The sequence below is a fragment of the Periophthalmus magnuspinnatus genome, chromosome 1, assembly GCF_009829125.3.
Source record: "Periophthalmus magnuspinnatus isolate fPerMag1 chromosome 1, fPerMag1.2.pri, whole genome shotgun sequence".
Lineage (NCBI taxonomy): Eukaryota > Metazoa > Chordata > Actinopteri > Gobiiformes > Gobiidae > Periophthalmus > Periophthalmus magnuspinnatus.
This window is the reverse complement of record NC_047126.1, coordinates 12906925-12916152: the sequence shown is the minus strand read 5'-3', so window position 1 is coordinate 12916152 and position 9228 is coordinate 12906925.

The window sequence follows — 9228 nt, the reverse complement described above, 5'->3', positions numbered from 1 at the left end:
GGTGAGAGTTCCTGAGGGAGGAGCTTCACTTTTCTTAGCGTTATTAAAACATGCAGATCTAACATCAGCCACAATTAACCGTTTGTAAGACTTGAACAAGCTTGACAGATAAATAAGTCATGTTATTGCTGTGAAATGTGTGTTCACAGCAGAGAGCATGAGTAAGTCTTTGTCAGAATCACACCATTTAACAATCGCTCACAAAGTCAAGTAACAAGTTTGTGTCTCAGAGGAGATGCACAAGACTCACTGGGTAATGAGTCCAATTTTCAGCTTTTGTACAAAGAGCTGCTACACATGCTCATGATGTAGCTATATGTGCCCTTGTGTACTAGATGTGTTTATTAATTATTTTGGATAAAGTGTTGGAGGGAACTAGAGAGAAGTGCCTAATATGTTTTAATGGAATGGGTTTGTCCACTCGCATTTAAAAATCAATATAGTCTAAAGGTCATAGCCTTTTCTTCATAAAGTGTGTATTAAATGCTCTAACATTACTGTCATAAGTCAGTCTTCTGCAGTTCTGACAGGTAGGTCACTTATATCTGTCTGAAGGAGCTAATTATTACTGAAATTAACATATCCGAGTTGTTTCATCTCATTTAGTTTTTACATGAGCTTATTGTTGCACAGTGTAACACAAGGAACACATTTTAAAATGAACACTAAGACAACCAAAAGCTTATTTAAGCCTGTTCCCTTTCACATGGAACAACTGGTAGAAAACAGCTGACTGTTGCATCCAATTCCATACAAAGCAAGAGAGCCACATTTAATACCCCCTTGGATACAAAAAAGAAAAAAAAAAAAAGTAAACAGATAAACCCATACCCAGTCCCATACACATAAGGTGTGCGTGTGCCTGTTTATAAGTGGAAGTATGATCAGTTAGTCAGTGAGACGCTTATAATCAAAATTACATCAGTCCGTTACCCTCCACTCAGGGCATAATACAGTACTGCAGTACTTTCTGTTTGTGCCTCCATTTAAAATGCTCAAGGGAGGTACTACTTTTAATTTCCTCATCAAGTCCGTTCCATTGGTCAACTCCTCATCTGGTAATAAACATTTTCTAAGTGGTTGTACGAAAACATTAAACTGATAATTTTACCGTGTAGATTACGTTTAATTTCTTTATTGCTCAACATTTGCTGAATTTTACAAGGGAGCCTTATACATGATTTGCAGTGGTTTCAATTTTTTAAAGTCTTCCAAGTTTTAATGCTTGTGTTTTCAGAGACCGTGGGTTTGTGTGGCCCCTATATCCTACATTATGTGTTATTCGTTTTGCTCTTTCCTACAGAATAAAGAGAGACAAGTATTTCCCAAGACTTTTTTATTGCCAAATTTACATTAATTTATTTACTTGTTTGTTTGTTTTGTTTTGTTTTGTGTTTTGTTTGTTTGTTTGTTTGTTTGCTTTCCATTGAACCAGTCCTTTAGTTTTCCAATTTTTGTGGTTACCTCACCAACTGGTGCACTTTATTTCCACTGCATAGGATAGTAGTATAATCGCGAAAATAGAACCAATTTAAGTTTTCCAGACAGATTACATAAATCCTTCATCTACAAGAGAAACAGTAATGGTCCCAACACTGATCCCTGAGGGACCCCACAGTTTATGTGTTTTGATGCAGATCTGTGCTCATCTAATTGGACAAACTGCTGTCTATCAGTGATGTAGTGGATTTCCTCTTATACCACAGATAATAATTTATTAATGAGTATATTATGTTGTATCAAAGACTTTTTTTATGTCAGTAAAAATTGCAATGGAATATTGTTTATTTTTTAGATTGTGGTAACTTCTTCTACCAAATGTATAAAGGCAACTGCAGTTGATGAGTTACTCCTTAATAATAAAATAATAATACTCCTTTTATTAGCTAAGTCTATTGAACTACTCAAAGTGTGAGTTGTCATGAGTCACATTTTACGTGACCGGGGAGCTTGAATGTTCTTCATTCACTCTTGTAAAAACAACAACTTTGGCCAGTTAACAGAATTCAATCTTCTTTTCCTGTTATTTCCTTCAATCCTCCACTGCTGCATTAAGCTTGAGAAATACACAGAACTACAAATATACTAGTAGGTTACTAAAGTTCCTTGGGCAATGATTAAAACAAGTGCTATTGTTGGTCACCTAGAGGCAATTTCCTTCATCTCAGTGACCACCCATTGGCTCATGGAGGGAAACACTTTGATTTTACTCTTAATTAGCCTGCAGAGTGGATATTGCCTCAGCTCAAGTGGGGCCTCTGTGAACCCCAATAAGCAATGGTCCAATAACAGCTGAAACACAGGGCTGATGGAGGACGGAGCTGCTGACACAGTGGAACTATGCAGTACAAAGCCACCGCCGTGGAAAGTAATTACTCTACTTTGACTGCATCAAAAGTCTAGCAGTTCCTCTAAGTTGTAATAATTCTAGATCAAGGTAGTCCCTAGAACATGCACAATAGACAAAGTCCACCAATTAAGTTCTGACCAAGCCTACCTCAGGAGCTGGAGATGGGTCCCACATGATGTCCTGATGCTCTTGAGGTTGCTCTTGAGGTTGAAGGATGGGTCAAATACAGAGGACAAATGCGGAGACAATCAAATTTAATCTTACTCAACTTCTGATAAATATGTTGTGGACAATGGTGTGTTCCTCACTATTGATTTTGTGTTGTCAGAAAAGTACAAATGTATTTCTACGACGTGCCAATTCCAACATTGAATGCATTATCACACATGTTTATGCTTGCATAACTGATTAGTGGTGATAAATGGTTTATATAGCTCTTTTCCACATTCAAGGAAACACTCACCTATTTACACACACATTCATACACTAGTGTACACAGACACGGGGGGCAAGTTAGGTTAAGTGTCTTGTTAAGTGTTCATCTGTGGGCGAGTGGAGCTGGCCTCTCTCCCAATGATGTTTGCGTCGAGAGCAGGATTCGAACCGCCAACCTTTGGATCAGTGAACAAACACTTTACCAACTGTTTGGAAAGAAAACATCTCTATTATTCATAGCTTGTATAGTTTTGCTGGCTAATGTCTATTCTGGTCTCTTCTGTTTGCAGTCTCTGCTCGTAGCTGTGTTGATCAGTCTTTAATCCACTCAGTAACCCCACATGTTCTTGCTGACTCCCTCTACACCTCCTGGATGCGATGGATGCACTTATTGCCCTTATTCATCATGAGCGATCACCCGTCCTCAGCTTCGTTTGTTTGTGCAAACTGCAGCGCTGGGACAAGAAGAGGATTTTAGAGCCACTATGGTGAGAGGAGCACACACCCGGGACAGTAATAGCAGTAATAGGGAACAGTCTGAGGGAGGAAAGATAGCGGGACATTGGCTCGCACTTGTATCTAACTTAGACAATTACCATTATTCTATTTCAAATTATGTTATGTCTTTTATTTTGTTTTCTCTTCTAATTAAACCAATGATTAGTTTAACTTTGAACTTTGGCTGAGACAAACATACTAACTTTGCCATTATTTACATGTTGCTACCCCCAAATACAGTACGTGTAGTGAGATATAATTTCTAACATGCATAAAATTGTGATTTTACTGTTGGGAGGTGCAGTAAACTCGGGAAGTTTGGCATAGATTTCAGAACTCCAAAATGGATTGAAAATGAGACCCAGAGGATTATAACCACACATTTTTTTTATTTATTTATTTTAACAAGAGCATTATTATTATTATTATTATTATTATTATTATTATTATTATTATTGTGCAACATTTTATTTGGATTTTCATAATTCCAAAGGGTAAACTCACTCCCACTCTCAGTTTGAACCATTTTAAACCTTGTTAATGTCTTTCTGTGATTAGGGATTGAGTTCTCACATTGTCATATAAATAAACAGTAAAAGAGCCAGTCTTTTGAACAGCTCTTTGAAGAGAATGGATCCGAAAGATTCAGATCCCACAAAGGACCCAAAAGTCCCATTACTAATCACAGCACAGCACCCCAATTCAAAAATGTATAAATGTGTGGGCCTCTAGTGCAAATTGTATGTATTCTTATGAAAATGAAACATGCATTTGTATATTTCTTAGTTTTCCTTTTGAGCTGATTTGACTTGAGTACAGCTTAAACAATGGATGTACATTGACTGATCAGATGGCTGAGTGTTTTATCCTCTTCGTGTGTGTACGCGCTCTGCTACACTCTCTTAGATTCTGTTAGAACAGAATGGTGCTGGAGGATGTAGTTCAGTGGGGGAGACTCACACATCTGCTGCGTCAGCTGCAACTTTCCATTAAGACTTCACTGTGGTCAGTGGAGTGAGCCAGCCCCGCCGCACAGCCAAAAATGGACAAGGCTATTTCAAAAAGGGCAGTTTATCTGTTTTCTGTCTTTTTAGTGCAAAAGTTCTACTCAATCTCATCTCTTTTGTCTTTTTAAAAACAAATCCATGTCTTTCAATACACAAGACAGACTTTTAATTTACAATTAACAAAAATGTCAAATTTCTTCCTCAAAATCTTCACTCTACTTGAAAACCGCATGCTTTTAGTGACAGAGACTCAATTTGAAATGAATGAAACTTGAGCTCCATTAGAGAAGTATGAAAAACATTTAATTATAGCTGTCTGTGTAATCTCTCAGTCGACCAGGTATGAGCCATAGTAATACAAAAAATTCAAATCTGTTGACTGGACAAAAAGTTGTTGAAGTGAAGACGTTTGGCTGCTCATCCAAGCCGCTTCTTCAGTTCTGGTTAGATTACAGGTGGACACTGCCTTATATCTGTCTGGAGGAGTTAACTACACTGAAACTAACACACCTATTGTTTACAATTTCTGTTTGTTGGTTAGGTCTGATGAGCTGCACTAAGTGTGAACTGTGCCTGAGTCATATTTTGCATAATCATTCATGCTCTCACACCTATTAGCATAGTTGCTAGCCCTATTATTTTCTTTGTTTAGATTAGGTCCATCAGCATTGAGAACTGAACTGAACCAGAATTGAAGGATGAGCAGCAAAAACATCTCACATCTACATTTTGTCCAGTTGACAGATTTGAAATTTTCTTTTACTATTTAATTATAGCATTGAACTGGCATAAACAGTAAAAAATATTAAATCTCACATGGGTACTAGTGATTTTATTTTTGAATACCCGTCCATTACTGTGATGGGTCTGTTACTACAGTGATAAACTACCATCTCCTTGGGCAAAATGCAAATGAGATCACCTAAAGCACTTTCTCTCTAATAATGCATTTGAAATTCAACTTAAATGTATTAGCCACATGTGAATTTATTTTATAGAATGTAAAATATTTGAGTGACAGGTGGATGTAGTGAGGAACGAGAGCCCGGAGGAGTCCATTGTTATGCTGGCGGTGAGGCTGATAAATCATTCAGACTGGCTTGAAAAAGTGACTGTTATGAGAGAATCCATTATAGAAAAGCCCCATTTCCACCACTGTCCCATTCCTCACATGGCAAATATAAAGTGTGCAGATAAGAACAACATTTATTAATAATGTTCACTGAAGAGTATGGCCTTGAGCATCAATACTAAAATGTAATTGAAAAGTAGCCATTGAAACTAAGCCCCTTTAAACTTCACTAATATTGATGTCCTGAGATTAGTTTTAGTGAGGCTTTTAAATTCACAAAATGACATTTATTTTTTTGAGGTTTATGTGAAAAATAAGATTCTAGTGACCTTGTCGCAAAGGATCTGTCGTTCGCTATTAGCATGATTGATGGTTTTAAAGTGGTTTTCCTGACATCATTCAGAGCGTACTTGTAGACCATACCGCCGTGCTGTCAATCAAATCCTAAACCCAAAAGGCCATTTAAGAAAGCTGCTTTTGCTTCTGAATGTTTTAAATCTTTTTTTGTTTCTGTGGCATTTCAGAGCAGAGCAAGTGGCTAGACTCATTTGTGAAACTCTAAATCATGAGGTCATTGAAAAACAGGATGAGACAATAATATATGATCAGATTGGATGTTTTGTATGTGCCTTGTGCTGGGAGTGTAGTGGTCCATAATGAAGGCAAGCAGGTTAGTTGTAAACAGTCCAGTGGTGATAGACCAGATGTGAGCTGATGAATGGATCTCCGAGGGCGTTAGTGAAGGACAGTCTGTCTCCACTTGTAACAATGGGCAGAGATTTAAAACCTGTCTGGATTAGGTATTTCTGCTAAGTCTTTACAGCATATGGGAGTTTCATCTACTTGAAGCCAACATATTAGGAGTCCAATATAATCATTTCTCAAGCCAATTTCTTAAACCAGGCCTTAAAGTTTTCAAAACATCATTAATCTTTTAGAAATCTGGAGTGTGCACAGAGCACAGTCGAATAGCTAATCAGATGTTTGTACTTGGACGCAAGGTGGGAGATATATGGAAAACTGGAGAATATGGCAATTATAGGTTTGGACATCTGTAAAATTTGAATATTGAGTATATCATGAACACATAAAACTACTGAAAATGACCTAAAAAAGAGACAGAAATGTCAAGTGTAATCTCCCAAATAAGTGTTTAAAGTGATATTTCTGCCCTTTTGTGGTTCAGTTTGTGGTCCATTTGTGTTTTGTGTTTGACTTGAATTTGGACAAGACATTTACAGGCACATTTTAGCACATTCCTGATGCATTGTGAGATATTCATTGTTGTCAGTATTGCCAGAGCCAGATGTAACCTTCAGGGGGCCCTAAGCAAAATTTGGCTTGAAGGTCCTCGCCACTTCAGTGCCACTCGGGCTATTGATTATTATTCCAAAACATGATGCACACAGCTGTCATTGTCTGCAATAAATGTGTCTGTAAAACACACATCAGCAGAAATCAAGTGAAGCACAAAGAGGCTGGGAACACCACTAGCCACAACCAATTGGCAATGGTACTTTGGATCCTTTTGATGAACCAGAGCCAGAACCAGAGAATTTGGAATATTATACATGTTTTCTGTATTCTAGTGAATTTTAATGTGCTCTAGCTGGCTCAAGTGTGATAACATGTGTGTTTATGTGGTAATGACACACTAGACTCATGCTCTGGGATGTTCTACAAATGAATACTTCAACATAGCACTTTGATTTGGTCATTTTAAATGCCATAGGCTCTTTATAATAGTGATTTGGACCTACTGTATACGCTGCCACTTTCACTTTAGTTTCACTTCATGATCATGTTATCTGTGTTCAATAAATGCAGGAAAACTTCAGATAAACACATAAATAATTAGCAGGTGATTAAACGTATTAATATGTTCAGCTCATTAATTGTGCACGGCTCATTCACGGCTCGTTCACGGCTCATTCACGGCTCATTCACTCATCCAGCAAAGGCAAAGAAGCTTCCTTTATTATCAGCAGTAACTCACTGCAGACTAAAGTAGCTGAATTCTTGACATGAGACAAAGACAACAAACAAATGTGTGGCAAACTTACATTATGCTGTCCTATCCTAGTGTATTTGTGGTCTTGGTGGAAGGGCGGGGTGTCAAAGCATGGCATACTGCGACGTATTGTACAAACACGTTAAGCCACACTGAAAAGCAAACCAGGGCCCATTTTGTCATAACTAAGTAAATGGAGATTGACAGACAGCCATGACTGATAAAACTATTGGGACTCAGGAGGCGGGGCCTTTCACAGCTGCAGGGCCCCATGCAACTTCCATAGTCCGCGTATAGGAAGATCCAACTCTGAATATTGCCAACCCCTGTGACCAATTTATTGTTACGATCAGTATAGTAGCTAGACCTAATCTGTCAGTTACGCCTTGTGTAATGTTTAGGCAAGGTGAGTGAGTCAAAGCTAGCTCTGACATGTGATGAAGGATTGAGCTGTGAAGATGGGGCTTCACTGAGAGCACACAGGAAGTGAGGAGAACAAGGGAGGAGAGTGTGAAGAGTGTGATCTTATAGGGTCTTTTGTTGTAGCAGCATTACAGTGCCACTCATAGGTCTGGCATATATAAATCTACAGTATAAGTCTTTTTTGTACCTTTTTGGAGGTCAGGTAAAAGTCTGAAACAGTGCAGCAGGATTTGGACAGGTGTTACTAACGAGAAGCTGTTAGTGCTCGTTAGTGTTCATTAGACTGCTCCTGTACACCTGCTGTTCTCTCTGTCAAACTCGGACTGGATGACACTCACTGTTTTACAGATTTTATTTTATTTTATGTTCAAACAAGATTTATACCTCATGTAGAAAGGTTGTAATAAACATACTATAAACACTATAAACACTATCTCGATACCAACAAGTTGCATTTATATTTCCCTATTTGGGAGGTGCCTTAGCCCCTCGTTCACTTTTTCTATGAAACTTCTGCTTTGTTTATTATGCACTGGCTAAGCTGTGGTGTGTCTTGAAGTTTCATTTGAAAGTTGAAAGCACTGGCAGGGTTAGTTTGGTTTGGAGAGACTTCTTCTGTCTAGATAAAGAGGATCTGTTTGACAAACTTTTCCACGTTTTTTTGGGGGGTTAATATGACCTGACATGGGGAGGCTGCATTGAGGTTGTGAGCCCGTTCCTCCTGTATATTTGATGCATTCTGATTCATTTTGGACAGACTAACCTGTTAAAACACTTTATATTTTTCTGGCACCCTACCTGGATTGCTATTTTGATGATGTATGTAAAGCCTATCAGTAGTATTTTCTTACTTTGTGTTGCAACCATAGACTGCACAAAGAAGTGGACTAAGTGAGAGTGACGTCACCCATAGCATTTGAGTCCAGTAAAAACAAAGCTCATCAAGGCTCACAGTTACAGGGGCCAATTTGGGGCCGAGTTCTGACCGCGAGCATTATAGCAACCAAAGAGCCAATCCAGAGCGAGGTTGTTGAAGGCAATGCCGCTTTACTGCCCACACCATTAGTTTAGCAAGGAGAGGAGGCTTAGCAACACTGTCAATCAAACCTGCTGCTAATACTAGCAGGAGCAACCTTAAGGAAATAAGGCACCTGATTTGTCTGTTATTAAAGTTCATATCTTGATTTATGGACAAAATAGCTAAATAAAAACACCAGGATCACACTGAGCAGGTTAATACAAACATTTTAAGACCAAAATGACATGTCTGACAGCAGCAGTTACAGAGAGAGGGGTGACAATTTTTCATAGTAAAGTGAATTGGAGCCAAAGTTGATGGAGCTGGAAGCATGCCCATGATCACTTCCTATTCCTGGAACGTGTCGACTAGCACGTTAGCTTTGTCCGTTTATATATACAGTTGATGGCTGTA